Source organism: Dermacentor albipictus, chromosome 6 (assembly GCF_038994185.2).
Source record: "Dermacentor albipictus isolate Rhodes 1998 colony chromosome 6, USDA_Dalb.pri_finalv2, whole genome shotgun sequence".
In the NCBI taxonomy this organism is placed as follows: Eukaryota; Metazoa; Arthropoda; class Arachnida; order Ixodida; family Ixodidae; genus Dermacentor; species Dermacentor albipictus.
The window spans coordinates 69,492,134-69,507,302 of NC_091826.1; the positions used below are offsets into that span (position 1 = coordinate 69,492,134).

Consider the following 15,169-nt stretch of genomic DNA (forward strand, 5'->3'; position numbering starts at 1 on the left):
GTTTTGAAAACAGGTAAATTATGCGTGGACGAATATCTTACACCCCCGTTTAAAAGCAATGAAGTATGCGACCAACTATAAGACGAAAACCAGCGAAAAAGGTCAAGACGATTAAGGAGCATAAATATATGTATGCATCAGCTTCCCTCGCCTAAACCTAAAACGAGTGTTCGTATGTAGGACCATGATTGCGATAGTGAATTTGAGTGAAGTGTGTGTGTGTGCGTTGCTTGCGAGTGTGTGGTGTTTAACCACGCTTTATAAGGCCACAAAATTTAAGGCCAGAAAAAGTGTTTCTGAATATATATGAATGGACCCTTTACTCATAACCATCTTGAACTTTATAGGAGATGAATTCTTATTTTTCTGAATTTTTCCCGCCAATTAGTCCTGATGAAGAGCTGGAAAGAAGTCGCCTCAAAACTAGGGATAATATTGCAATTGCAGCAGGTGGTATAGAAGTGCTCTTAAGCGGTTTAGAGCCTTCGAATGCGCCTGGACCTGATGGTATGCTAAAAGCGGTCCTGAAAGCTTGTTCTCATTCCGTGTCAATCTGCTTAAAACTTATTTTAGAAAAAATATTTGAATGAAAGCTTCATACCTGAGGAGTGCAAGATGGTATTTCTTGTTCCTGTTCATTAAACCGGGTTTTCGAAGACTCGTTACTAATTACCACCGTGTTTCCTTAAGTAGCGTATGCTGCAAGGTTTTAGAGCATATATTTTGTTCATTCATAATCCAGCACGCAGAGACCCATTCGTTACTGAACCATTTTCAGTATGGATTTCGTGTTCACGAGGGACTATCCGGTCGTAAGTCCACGCGTGATTTGGCTATGGACGAACGACGTTCAGTTGACTTCAGCAAACCGTTCAATGTGGTGACTCACAAATTATTACTGCAGAAATTGTCACGTTATAACATCTCGCCTCGGATATGTTGAACCATTCGATGTGGAGACTCACAAATTATTAGTGCAGAAATTGTCAAGTTATAACATCTCGCCTGGGATATGTTCATGGATCGCCGAATACTTGCGCGCATGAGCACAGTGCGCTATTGTAGACGCAGCTCAATCTAGTATCGCGGTCGTAACATTAGGAGTGCCGTAGGGATCAGCTTTGGGTCCTGTTCTTTGTTTTTTTTACTTCATATTGGTTATATCAACGTGAATATAGTTTCGACAAAGATTATCTTTGTCGACGATCGCATACTTTGTAATAAAATGTGTGCCAACAATGAATGTCGTGAAATTCAAAATGATCTGAGCATAATACAAACGTGGTGTAAAAAATGGAGAATGACATTACGTTTCAAGAAAAGAGTATGTGTCAGGTTTTCAAAAAGAAAAAACATCGGGTTCTACTCCTAGAAGTAGTTTCGGATTACAAGTATCTGGGTGTTGTTAAGAACGGCCCAGCTGAGGTGCAAGTTTTGTCAGCCAGTTGCAACAGCAGCGGCAACCTTTCCTAGAACGCCACCGTTATGCTCTAGCCTCGTCGCCATTGTGACTAAACGTGCTCGGCGGACCTACTATTGTTACTGAGCCCGCCATCGCCAACCTGGTCTGCCGCGAGCGGGGGAGTGCCCGCGGGAACGTCTACTGAGGCCTCTTCCCACGCGCCGTTCGAGACGCAAGACAAGGGGCTACCGGCCGCGCTGCTGGGGTCAGCTCGGTGAATAAAAGCCACCTTTCCTGACACAAGCCCCGAGTTCTGCGAAGTCCGGCTGACCTCGGGTGGGGACCGTGAACCTCGCGCGAGGAAGTGTGTGTGTGAGTGTGTGTGTGCGTGTGTGTGTGTGCGTGTGTGTGTGTAAACCGTCCCGCAGAGAGGCGACTTGTTTACGATGACTGGACGGCCGTTTCCGTCACCTGGGCGTCGGGGGAGGACCGTGTGTTCATAAACCGCAGTTGGGCGGCTGCTCAGTGCACTTTCTCAAGCAGTCATGTTAGACTGATGTACTTTTCTCTCGCAGTCATGCTAGACTGATGTAGATACTGTAAATAAACCCATATTCCTCGTTCTCGATGAGAAGCAGTCCTTCCCTTCATCAACGTCCTCAGCGTGGATAAGTTGGACGACGGCATGGGCCAGCTACCTTCTAATTCATGCCGGACTCCAATCTTGACAATGGGTTACGAGCGATGGGGTTGAGCCCCCAATCCTAACAGCGTGTATTATACTGCCTCTTCATCTTTACATCGGCACGCCGGCTATACTGTTGCTAAAGCGTGTGAAAAACTCAATCCCACTACCTCCCAGAAGGCCACGCGTGAGCTTTCGCCACACGACAAATCTAGTGGTGCTAAAGCGTGTAAACTCCCATGTTTTCTACGTCGAAACACGTGCTCACTTTCTCAGAGTTCAATGCAACTTTTGGATAACTTGAACGTGACATCGATCCTGGATTACGCTTGTACCGTGTGGGAACCTCCAACCACCGTACACAAATATAAGTTAGAGAAAATGCAATCCATGGTAGGAGGTTACGCTTTAGGTGTGCCTCATAAAGACACCAGTTTCAGTGCCAGTAACTCAGGGGCAGTGTTGGGTGGGCAGTCGCTAGAGAAGCACAGAGCAGCTGGCGCTTCGTTTGAAGTTATTTCATGTGACATCCTACTTAAACATCGGTATCTCGCGTGAATCTTCTGTGCTTACGCGTTGAACATTGTAATAAAATAAGGGAATATAAATGTAGGACTGCCGCCTTCAGTAGCACTTTTGTTTTCGAAAACAACTTGTCAGTGGAATCAACTGCATTCGACCACGCGACAGCCTTTTCATATTTGCTATTACGTATTTTTATGCAAGCGTGCGGGAACTTTCGATTCGTGCTCGGATGCGTTCTCTCCCCCCCCCCCGCCTTTTTTTTTATTGTGTGACAAGAGTTTGCTAAGATCACTGTAATTTTTTTGTTGCCGCATTCCTCACGTTGTCTCTTCTCGCTTCTTGCTGTTACACTCTTTTTCTTTCATGTTATTTCTTTATTGCATTCTACATTTTTTGTGCAGGACATATTCTATATCGCTTGTGCTACTTACATCTGCCACCACGCTTTGTATCTTTTGTATCCCCTCCAGCTTTTATGGAATGTAGGCCCCCTCGCTGTGGGTAACAAAATAATAAAGGTGATTACTTTTGAACTGGTAAAGAAGAAAGTTAAGTCGTCCTGCACTGACAGATTACGGCTTAGAAATTGCACTTTTGCCAATGCTGGAGGTTTCGCACTCTAGAAGACGCTACAGGATGGGACAACGAGTAGTAGCGACAATTTCTTATTTCCGCACCTTCTACCTGCGACGTCCCATGTGTCGTGGAAATCGGTGGCATAAGACAGTAAACCTTGGTTGGTGGTAAACAGCAACACCGTGCATGAATATGAACTTAGACATAGACATCGTCTTCGAAATTTCCCACAGGCATCAGCCAAAACCCGTTATGATTGTTCCGCAGACGGTAGGCGATGAAATAATTAATAGAGCCTAATTTTACCGAAACTGCGCTTTTCATCCCACCAGGAAGAGTGCTGACTGGAATACCTTGTTCAAAAGTCAGCAATGAATTGAAGTTTGCGGCGAATAAAAGAACAACTTCGTTGTTGTAGAATCTCGCTCATGCACTCAGGCTGTTGCTGCTGTATATTGCTGAGGGCTGCCACAAAATGGACAAGTTTCTTCAGAAAATGCGTTGCTGTGAGGTCGCTGGTTCGAATACTTTGCGAGCTTACACTCTGAAAGGTAGAGATATATTTGCTTAGAGAAAGGCATAGAGATTGAACAAGATATAGGCTGCGGCAAGAGAAATAAGAATGCAAGAAGAATCCACAACGAAGGGCATTGCAAGCTAATTTGTTGCCTTTAGAGAGAAGACCATTCACTCTAAGAAAGATACTTGGTCCACGGCCAAATGCGGGCCTTCAAAAAAGAGCCCTTCTTGCTTTGAAAAAAAAAGTTTTTCGAGGACGCCACATTTTGGGGCAATATTAAGTTTCAGTTGATCCCAACATTCTAAATGAGTGATATATATTGTTCTGGGTTAAAAATTTACTTATGTGGTGATTGTAAATTTTACGCAACGTGTAGTGTTCTATACGTGCAGTGTAATTACATGTGTGTGTTTTCGCTATTCAAAATATATGTCTTTATATGTGCGAATGTGTACTGAACCCATGCGCAAAACTTTGCGATTCATGTACTGTTAGACTGTATAGTTTTTATTCATCTGGTGTACTACTGAGTGCCATATTTTGTGACATTATTCTCCCTTTTTGCGCATATTTTTCTTCTTTGCTAAGTGACGAGGAGTAACCAGTGCCGCCATAAAGGCGCCGACCTCTCCTAATTTTCCTTTCAATAAAAAATGGCAGAAGAAAATGGACGAGGATGGTGACAAGATTAGATATCTGGAGTATGCCTGTGGTCCACGTGGTAGCGTCCTTAAATTCTTGAGTCCAGTGCGGCGTCGTTAAAAAAAAATTGCGGCGAGGCCCATATGGTTATTGCACCGAATCACAGGCGGGCCCAAGTGCCCAAATTAAGGTCCTCCAAGACTGTAACCTGCATGGTGTTGATGTTTTCCAAAGAAGAGTCGGCAAAATCCGCCGTTCGCGCGAATTCTTTGGGCAGACGCAAAATGTGTGCGCTAGCATTTCTGGCATGCGCGGTGGTGTCCACAATCTACGCTTCACGCTATGGCAGCGTCGTTTGAGACCATGGTTTTCAAAGGAAGACACATAAAGCGCACGCTCTAAATGATACGATACAGCGTTACTAGACAAAGGGTTGTGCTAGCACTATGAATTTGTTTTTTAATAGATGATGTATTTTAGTTATTTATTCACATATACTGTAGCCCAATACAGGGATACAGCAGGAGTGGGAACATTATATATTACTGTACATTACACATTAAAAACACACATAAACACAGAAAGATTATTGATTAAAAATAAGCGATCTACATGTTAGCGAAGCTCTTACCAGTGGCAGCTATGTAATATTTTAGTGATAGTGAACGAATGTTACCGGGTAGAGAATTCCAAAGCTCTATTGTACGTGAGAAAAAACTGTACTTGAATGTGCTAGTACGTATAGTATACGCGTATATGCGTTAGTACGTAGTATCATGCCCTCCACCACAGGGTGTGTTCGTGTTCTGTGAGTCACGAACGTCATCGACATAGCACATCACCGCCAGTGGTTATCATCCTGGTCGTGGCTATCACCTACGAGCATACAGTGTACTTTTCGTATATATGCATACGGAAGGCTGCGCTAGGCTGTTACGAGCTTCGAAGGTCACCGGAACTAAAGGCAATAATGCTACATTGAGCTTTCGCGTTGAGCGCCAACATGCGTGACACGATGGCGTAATGAAATTTATTGCGCAATTATCTTTTTTTTTTTCAGAATGATTTCGAAGAGAGATCGCTTCCTGTATTAAGTGACGCAGTTGAGTTGAAGTTCATTTTTCCTACCTGCATCCAAAACCGGGAGCAGAGGCTAAAGGCCTGACAGAATGCCTCTGCTGCTATCACAGTCCGGCACGCAAGCCGATAAGCACAATGAAGAAACAACACAATACTGCCGCCTCTCTAACCATCCTAAAAAAATGCAATGCCTTACATGAAGAGAAAGAACTCCGTCATAAATCGCGGTACTAACCTTCCCACAGCTATGTGGACACACGCAGAAAAAAGAAACAGACTTGTAGCACATAGCGGGAAATAAAACATTTATATAGCACAATGGAAAACGGCATGTATTAGGATCGTAAGGTATGAAAATACAAACACGAAATCCTGCACTGCCTACACAAACTCAGTATTAGAGTTAATTTATTTATTCGTTCTCACACATGACGTTAGCCTCAGGGGATATGGATGCTCAGATTGAGGTTCAGTGCACAAAAGCATCACAATCAGACTGGAGAGTTTCATTAATTACGAAGAAATTTGGGCGTGTGGAATTCTACAAGCGCTTGTCACGCTTTATATTTCTGAAGTGATGGGGGGGGGGGGGGTGCTTGTTGGCCTCTACGCTGTTTTGCTGCAAATCTACTGGTACGTCCAGAAAGGTTTTAGTCTTTATGGATATTCTCCGTGTAGCGAAATTTCCAAGTAGACCGGAATGGTACATCCATTTATATGCAATGCTGTTGTGAGAAACAAAACCTGCAACATATAAAGGCCATCGAAATGGCTGCCTAATGCAAATTATCATTGTAAACAGTGACGATGGCTAGCTGTGACAGTTCTTCCTCAGAGTTAGTAAAACGTTCAGTCGTGTCCCAAAACGTGTATCCTAATACAATGCACAAGATACGTGCCCAATTAAGACAGGTGACTTTTAAGCGGCTTCGTTACATGGAATGTTTTGTTTGTTTTTCAGCCTATTTTGGGTGTTATGTTGCTTCGGGGCTGGCAGTGGTGCATCAAATCTCTTGCTTTTGACACTGCCGGTTCATGGACAAGCTTCAGCCCGGTGCTCGATGGGGGGCGGGACACGTGCAGCGAGAATCGGGCTTTGTGGTGAATGGTGAGAGTTGCATGGGCGTCTGCATTGCATTCCATGTAGCACGATCAGGCGGGGCGCATGGGAGCTTGGAAAAAGTGATCAGGGCTTTCCCACTGCCAGCCCCACCGTCCTTCATTCAAACGAACAGGATTTTGACGTCTTAGTTCTAGAACGCCTGCGTGAGCTCTTGTAACCTGAAATATTGGTGGCGGTAACATGGTCGATGACCCCTCAGCAACATTTTCGAACGGCGGTGCTGCGTAGATGCATGCGGGGCAGGTCTCGCCGTGCAGAGCGAAATTTTCGATGCGTCGGTGCTTCGGGACGACTGTTGGAATCGCGCACTGCGACAGTTTTTGTACGAGATTGTTTCGGTTCGGATGGTGATTGACGCGCTACTGAACTCTTGTCTTTGCGAGGCTTGCTGTTAGGCTTAGCCGAGCGCGCAGGGCGCTCGGCGGCAGTCCGGCGATGCTCCGGCCTGTTGACGGCGGCGCGATTATCGCGGTGCGAAGCAATATATAGCGGCTCCTTATTTTCGCGTTTGCGAGCGAATACGTTCTCGCTTCTCATCCTTCAGTTAGCTGAGGGTAGCACTGCCTGTCCCTGGCTTTTCTGGCACACGAAGTAGAAGCAACGCTCCCGTTCTCTGATCTAGGCATGTTTGCAGACGTCGCGAGAGGAGAAGAAGAAGAAGAAGAAGAAGAAGATGATGATGATGAAGAAGAAGAAGAAGAAGAAGAAGAAGAAGAAGAAGAAGATGATGATGATGATGATGATGATGATGATGATGATGATGATGATCTCCCTTTTGTATCAAGTGGGGGCAAGTTTCGCATCCTAGTGGAGAGTGGCGAGCAACGCCTGGTGTCCAATCACTGCACCAATGAGCGCGAGCCTCCGAGACCGTTGCGTGGCTGCTGCTGGGCGAAGCTTCAGTCTTGCTGCCGGTGATGTGGCGTTCGCGCGCAGAGGACCCAGGGCTCCCAAACTATCGTACGGAAACGTGTCTCACCTTACATTATAACCCTTATTACATAGATGATGCAGATATAGGCTATTTCCAAACTCCCAAGTTAGCTTATCACTTCACCCTCCTCACAATATCAAGAAGTCGAGCTTTATTTTAAATTTCGTTAATCAACTACTGCATACATGCTCACGATTTTTTGAGCATTATTAGGTCTAGCTTGAGCTTGTAGCGTTACTTTGGCGAATTTGTAAGCGGAAAATTATTATTTTTTTTAAGGTGAACCGGAAAATTCGGACTGACCTTCGTGACCTGGCTGACAGCTTCCCATGTAATGCTTCGCTTTAAAGTGAGGGTGGCGGCAGATTGCTCGGCGTTCTTACACGTGCGTGGGTTGGGTTGTTGGCTGGTCCATCCGTCTTCATCCGTTGTGGAGGGAAGGCGTACCTGATGCGGCAAACCCAGTTTCAAAATTTTAGTGGCCGTATCTGTAGTATGTCGAAGCATGTACACCTTGTTAACGGACACAAATTTGAGTAGAAGCACCTCGCTTCTGTACTCTCTAGCGCGACCCCTGTTGGTGAGATGTAGTAAATTTAGTACAGAACGCCATAGTTTCGAACAATGATCACCAGAGGAAACTCTGGCGCTAGTGCCTACAGAGGCTGCATGCATGACGGATCAGCCAGCGTGGGAATGGTGGGCGGTATATGAATCTGCCTAAGCTACGTCTTAGCTTCAAATGGCTCTGCGACTTTGTAAAATCAATTATACTCAACAAAATACTACGTTACGAGTGCAACAGTTCACAACTGTTATGCATGAAAGGGAAAATTGTCATCCCACCGAACGTTGCACTAAAAGCTAAATACAAGAGAAACCTTTGGAAACCCTACAAAGGAAACTCCTTACGTATTGCATTCATGTCTTTGTGAAAGCGAGACTAGGACTTTTCTTACGATACTGCACACAACAGTGGTGCTCCAGCAGGAGGGGGTTTACAAGAGATGTGTTATCAATGTTCTTTTATTATTTTTTTCATGTTATGTAACGGACGTGCAATCATCTATATCACCAGGTAAAGAATTCCAATCTTTGTACGTAATGTGAAAATTTGTTTTTTTTTTTTACATTCGTACGAGCCAAGAACTTAACGATTATTGTGTGATGACCTGTGCGGTGAATGGAACATGGTATGTACCACTTGTCAAACCTGTTTTGCCATGATACATGAGAGTAGAAGAACCCGAGTCTGACGACATCGCCCACCAGATCGCGTTATTAAAAAAAAAACTCTACAAGAACATCCGAAGCCGCAGGCACAAGGCAAAACCATGTAGTTCCAATCATTTCCATCGCAGTCGAACGATCGTGGCGTCAAAGTTCCCTCTAGCAAGTTTTGTAGGAGCCGGTCTCTACGAAGAACACGAACTAAATGCACCACTTACCGCTCACATTAGGCGCGCGTGTAACAGCGAACCGCGTTGCGTCACATATATCTATCTATCCGCGGCGAATAAAAAGCAAATGAACACGAAATTTTCTGCCAATAAGGAAAAGAGGTAGAGATAAGGCGAGAAAGAGCAGCGACTGGGTCAATGTCGCGTGATCGCCACTTAGCCAGTTCTTGCCCGCCTTCTCACCCGAGGCGGTGTCAGGTCGAGAGTTTGATCTCTTTGTTGAGTGCAGTGCGGCCGCTAGTAAAGAGCCACGATCCTCTGCCGCTTGCAGCGTATTTTAAGGCTCACTCACACAAGGCTGACCAGACACCGATTTCGCCTTGCCGACTGTCGGCGACAGCGTTTATTTTACTTCGTGTCGGCGCCTCCGTGACAATGTACCGACGCGGAGCAATCTGCGGTGGGCAGATTGTTCGATACAGGGTGACACAGGCGCCGATACGAAAGAAAAGAACGCTATCGCCGACAGTCGGCAAGGCGAAATCGGTGTCGTGTCGGCCTAGTATGAGTGAGCCTTTAGGGAGAAGCTTCTTTAGCGAATCTTCCAGGACTTCACTGACTACAGGGGCAGCTGCTGTCTTGACGATTGGCTCAAGGCAGGACAGCACTCGTACAGAACGAGCCGCCGAGCCTATACGCACGTGTACAGCCATCCGCACTATACCGCTGCAGATGTGCATGTGGCCGGATCTGCCCTGTATGGAATTACGCAGTGAAACAACTAGCGCAACTTAAAAAAAAATGACATCCTCACTGCAACAAGTGTATAAGCCGCCTTCAAGTGTATCATTCATTTTAAAGCGAACGGCTTTATATAAAGGTTTGAAAGTGTATTTAACATAATGAACGTATACATTGGCAAAGTACACACTTTTGGGACCCAACAAATTTGTTAAAGGGTCCCTACCGATTGATATCCTTACCGATTGTAGTTTTCCCCAGTTTTCAGGGACACAATCACACGCATACTTCCTTCCGCCAACGCCCTTCAGCTCTGCGAGTTGCAACCTGCTCTCGCCCGAGAACTTCGCGGAGTTCGAAGGTTTATCTGCTGTGGTCGGGTGGGGTGGCTGCTGCACGATGTGTATAATTTCTACTATCGCCTCGACTGACGGTTTGCGGGGCGCCTTCGTCGCCAAACTCTGTTGTCTAGATATGCTGTCTCGCTTTTGCCACTTCACCGCGTGCTGCTTCGCCGAAACCTATAACTGCCACACTGCACGGGACCTGCATACTTCATTTTTTTTTCTCTCTCCTCGTCTCCCACTGATTCAGATGTTTGTCGCTATCGACGCGGGATGACTGGCGTAGCGCGGCAACGCGAGATGCAGGCGATATGCGACCTAATGGCGCTGCGATACAGTTTACTGAGAGGCTGGGAAGGATCGCCTCGAGAAACGTTTATTTCCTTGTTTTTATATTTTCTTTAGATGGGGTAAACGAAAGCCCACAGCTATAGTGCTGTGCGAATGGGTGGCAGTGCCAGAGGAACGGCTGCATTATTTTGTCCGACCATTATGTATCATTATGTATCTCGTAGTAAACTCGTAATGACCGCATTGGCTATACGCTACTGTGATCTTGCGATTTAACTTGGGGAAGCTTGCGACCCAATTTCCACGTTTAACCTAATTCTTCGGAAGTAGAAAAATACCGATTAAGAAGGCCGTCATGTACGGAGGTACACTCCCTCTAAGGCTTATCCACTGCATTCTTGGAAGGAGTACTCAAGCCCCACAGACTGGGAAGGATCAGGTGTGAGGATCAGCGAACAATACCTTAGGAACTTGTAATTTGCGCACTCGAGGTTATGCTGTTCTGCAACACTGGAAACGATTTCTAACAAAATGTCTTTATAGGCTTGGTTCGAGGCTCATGGTCAATCCGTACACGTGCTTCTCAAAAAAGAAAGAAAGAAAGAAAGAAAGAAAGAAAGAAAGAAAGAAAGAAAGAAAGAAAGAAAGAAAGAAAGAAAGAAAGAAAGAAGGAAATCAGTGCCCTTCCACTCTGTGAAGAACGATCACCGGCGAAGCCATAAATGTGGGCCCCTTAAAGGGCAACTTCGGCGTTTTTTTTTAACCATACAAGGATATTATCATTTTCAAATGGCATCGGTAGGGTGAAGGCACCGGTAGGGTGATTCAATTTGCTTAGAAATTCATCAATAATTTTAAATAACCAATAAACGAGATACCGAAACTAAAATAGGTAGCTGGTTCATCTGACGTCACGATTAATCGATGACGTCAGATCCTACACTACCATAATGTAAACACGCAGAACGCGTGCTAAATACGCAGTACACTTGGCGTTAACGCCATGGAAGCGAAGCTGATGATGTCTCCTGATGACACAGGGAGCTTTTACAGAATTTCCGAACTAGACAGCGGCGATTTAAGCGAGGATTTCAGCGGCAGTGGCGGTGTAGTCTCTGACGTCACAAACACAGGGTGGCCAGTAGAAAGTCATGAGTCGGGAACGCAACCAATCTTTAAATTTGATCTTTAGGAGAACTAAATGACTTGCAGCCATATGGTATGGCACAGATATTCAGAGTGCAAAAGAGAACATATATTAACATTTTATTAGGATCAGTGGACATAAAAAAATTGCAGGAGTTGCCCTTTAACGGCGAACTGCACCTCCGCCGCGAGTCGTCCCGGCATTGCACTATATTCGAGATTTGCCCATGTATGGGGAGTTTTGTGTCTACACACGGACACGAACCTGAGGAAACTAGCCCTTAGCAGCTTCGTTGTAAAAAAGAAAGAAAGAAACGAGCTAGGACCTCACTTACTCCCCATGCACACGAGACCGCAGCGCGCTGCTGTCTTGATTCTAAAGCGTACTCAGGTTGTCAGTCGTCTGGTGATTGTAGATGAGGCACTCGGTTGTATACTGCGAATAAAGTGCCTGCGGTACGTGTTTCCTTTAAGGCACTATTAATGGTTCTAAGCTCCTCTTTCGGTCTTCTTTCGTCGGAGCAAGCGATGCTTTGTTGCCGGTGAACCAGCGACCATACAACTGAGAGAGAGAGATGAAAAGGATAGGCAGAGAAGTTAACCAGATATTAGTCTCCGGTTCGCTACTAGGGTTGGGAGATATGAATCGGAAAGAAGACAGAGGGGAGAGGGTTAAAGAAAACAAGAACTGAGTATTTGTACGCTGTCGGATGAGTTGCCTGTGCGTCTGGAGAAACGAATGGACGTTTAACCGTCCGTATAGAGACGCTGCTCTCAAAGAGACACTTAAATTTGTTCGTTGTGGGTTGTGGCTGTGGGCGGGATTCATCTACGTGCAACGTGCACTCAATGCACAATACGCAAGCATTTTTGCAATCCTTCTCCACCGAAACGTTTTATCCCCGTTTAAACCCCGTTTATGCAATATGCAGAGGACGCGTATAAGCCGAGGAGCCGCGTTGAGACCAGGGACAGCTTACTAATGCTATCTTCGGCTGGTCGCTTCCATCCCCCGAAGCAGAGTCGGGCAGATCCGGCGTTCCCCGAGCTCAGAGGTAGAGGACGGGCGCGCAAGCCAAACGTGCGACTCGCTCTCGGAGGAGGCAATGGCAGATGCTGAACCACGTGACTACTACCAACGTCCGATGTTTCGCTTATCGAAAGCTCCCGGCGCTGCCGGGAAAACCGGCGGACGCGCCGGCGGGACGAGCGTTCGTCGCAGTGGCCTAGGTTGCCTAGGTTACGGTGGGCCGTCGCCAACAGCAGCGACGCGGCTTTGCGATGACGTTTCAATTTCGACGACTGCTCCGACGACAGGGCTCGGAGCGCCTCAGAGCGCTCGAAGGTGGAGGAGAGCAATCGAGAAGAACCAGCCGAACGCAGGGTGGGCACCCTCTTTCAACCAGTCGAAGACAACGCCGCTCGCGAGAGCGCTCCAGAGCGCTCAGAAACGACCAGTCGAAGATGGCATAAAAAAAAGTTGAGGAATGACGTCGGTATAGTCACGTGGCAATTCGGCGGCTGATAAGAAGCATCACCTGTACAGGCGCAGCAATTTCGTCGAAAACATGATCTTAGGAGCGCGGACCTCCATGACGTGCCGAAAAACGGGAAGTCGATGACAGCCAGGAAAGAAAGAAACCATGACAGTGCAGTACCTCAGCGGCCACCGAAGCACACCTTGTTGCAGGCCGCAGGAAACTTCCTTTCTTCTGTATCGCTACAGATGGAACCGGGCGAGAATTCCGAATGCCGTGTTCGGAAAGCACGCTAGTCCGAAAGCATTTCCGCTAAAACGCATTTCTTGACACGACAACAGGAACCGCTTGCAGCGGCATTCATAGCGTAACAACGTTTGTGACGCAAGCTTAGACAGCGGTCTGTTGAATTAGCATAGAAGCCCTTCTGTTTCCGTCACTCGCAAGATCTGACGGGCCTATGGTGTGAGGAACATGCCACCGAAATGAATGCTAAACTGGCGCGTTGTTTCTTCAACCTCACGCAAAAGGTGGAAAATCCAATAGTCCGCCCACCAATTTCCAGTCATTGCGATAAATATACTCAGCAAGCTCGTGTTACACTGACATATGCATAAACAAGCTGTTTCCGGAACGCAAATTCAATGTTTCCGCGAAACCGCGCCACAAACTCACCGTTCGCCGCTCTCTTCACCCAATTTTATGGTCAATCTTTTCAACAAGCACCCGTTCGGTCTCTTGTTTGTCGGGCGTCAGAGTTCCATGACCGACGAAGAGGCGCACATTTTGGAAAGGGTCCGCATGACCTCGCGTTGAGACGCGCGCACAACCCCGTGTAAAGGAACGCTACCACTATAAACTCCGGATTCGCCGTATGGAGCAGACCAAGACGCAACGCAAGATGGCGGAGAGCAGGCTTTCGCGTTTTGAAGAACGAGTCGGGCGCTTCCCAGCACGCGGCTCTAGAACGTCCTGCCCCCCCTTTTCCGTTGGTCGACGCACGCTGCGTGCGCGCCCTCAGATCATCAGCCGTACCCGTGACGTAGCATTCCGGCGCCTCTCCCGTGCCGTTAAGGCCCGAGGCCTGTTGCTTGCCGTATTTCGATAAGCAGATTTCGCGTTAGAGAAGTCAGTCCACCGCGGATGCTGTGTAGACTGTACGCGATGTGCAGCATTACAGTAAATGTATATTGTCAGCGCCTAAGACGCGATGACCATGGTTTACGCACGCGCACACTCGTCCGCGAACCGAGAAAACGAATTCCCCAGCACTTTCACTTTTTTCGTAAAGCTTGGCGAAGCGGCCACCATTTCGGCCATGATTGCTTGACTAATTGATTGACCGAAGCAGAAGAAACGCACAGCTGCTGTGTTACCAGTGCAGTTGCAGGCAGAACTTTTTAGACGAGCGTTTTACAAAGAAGAAAAAGGCGACGTAATAGAATCCGAGGACACCTGAGCACGTCTTATGAGTTGCGATTGCGAAATCTAACGCCACTGAGCGGTCCTTCGAGTTATGAACTCCTCGCGGCCAAGCAAGCGCTCTGAGACGCGTGGCCAGCTTGAGCCCAGTGGGCATGACACTCGGCTTCTGAGCGTGAGGTCGTAGGCTCGAAGCTCACTACCGCCAACGTTTTTCCTTTCGAATATATTCTTTCCTTATACATTTTGTTCTTTATAGCGATTACCGCGGCGAAGGTAGGACGCAGGCGAGAGCTTGTACTGCCAAGGCGCGCGCGGATAATACAGGCTCTCGAGAGCGAGGGCGACGTGATTCGTGGCGATGCCCTCTCCCCTCACGCGACACCTGGCGCGACAGCACTGCAGCAGGCCTACCCTTTCACCCGCTCTGCTCCGTCGAGGCGCGCACGTGACGTGGCGTAGCAGCCAATGGGAATTTGGGTGCCGTTTCGCTGCTACAGACGCCGACTTTTTCGTTCAATTAGCGACTTGATGCTTTTGCAGAATCGCTTTGCGCTTCTATAGTTCCACGACAATTTGTGACAGTAATATGATGCATTCTTTGACGTCAGTTTTCACCACCTCGGTGGTCCAAATAAATGTTTTTTCTCTCTCTCTCTCTCGGTACCTTGCGGTTTCGATTTCCGGCAGAGGGGCAGCACTCCTATTAGGACATTAGGGGGAAGTGTGAATGTATTCGTGTGGTTAGATTTAGAGGAGCACGTTGAAGAGCTCCCGATGATCAGAGGTAACAAATAAGCAATCTGAAGCTTTCTTGTGCCTTTCGAAGTAAAACTCGTTTACCAATCTACGTGCTAAGT

At 47.0% G+C, this 15,169-nt stretch overlaps 2 protein-coding genes across 3 annotated transcripts in view; one reads left to right on the plus strand and one right to left on the minus strand.

The window, feature by feature from the left end:
- LOC135910514 (protein NLRC3-like) overlaps nt 1–13,818 on the minus strand; it is a 69,541-nt gene extending 55,723 nt beyond the window's left edge. Inside the window, exons 1-2 of one of the 2 annotated variants that reach the window (XM_070540804.1) lie at nt 13,563–13,818; nt 7,791–7,934 (exon numbers count right to left, since the gene is read on the minus strand). The gene's annotated coding sequence lies outside the window, so the exon portion shown is untranslated. The remainder of the gene's footprint in view (nt 1–7,790; nt 7,935–13,562) is intronic. The other variant, XM_065442572.2, reaches the window with a different exon arrangement.
- Nucleotides 1–15,169, plus strand: part of LOC135910512 (N-acyl-phosphatidylethanolamine-hydrolyzing phospholipase D-like) — a 93,399-nt gene that overhangs the window by 840 nt on the left and 77,390 nt on the right. The window lies entirely within an intron of this gene.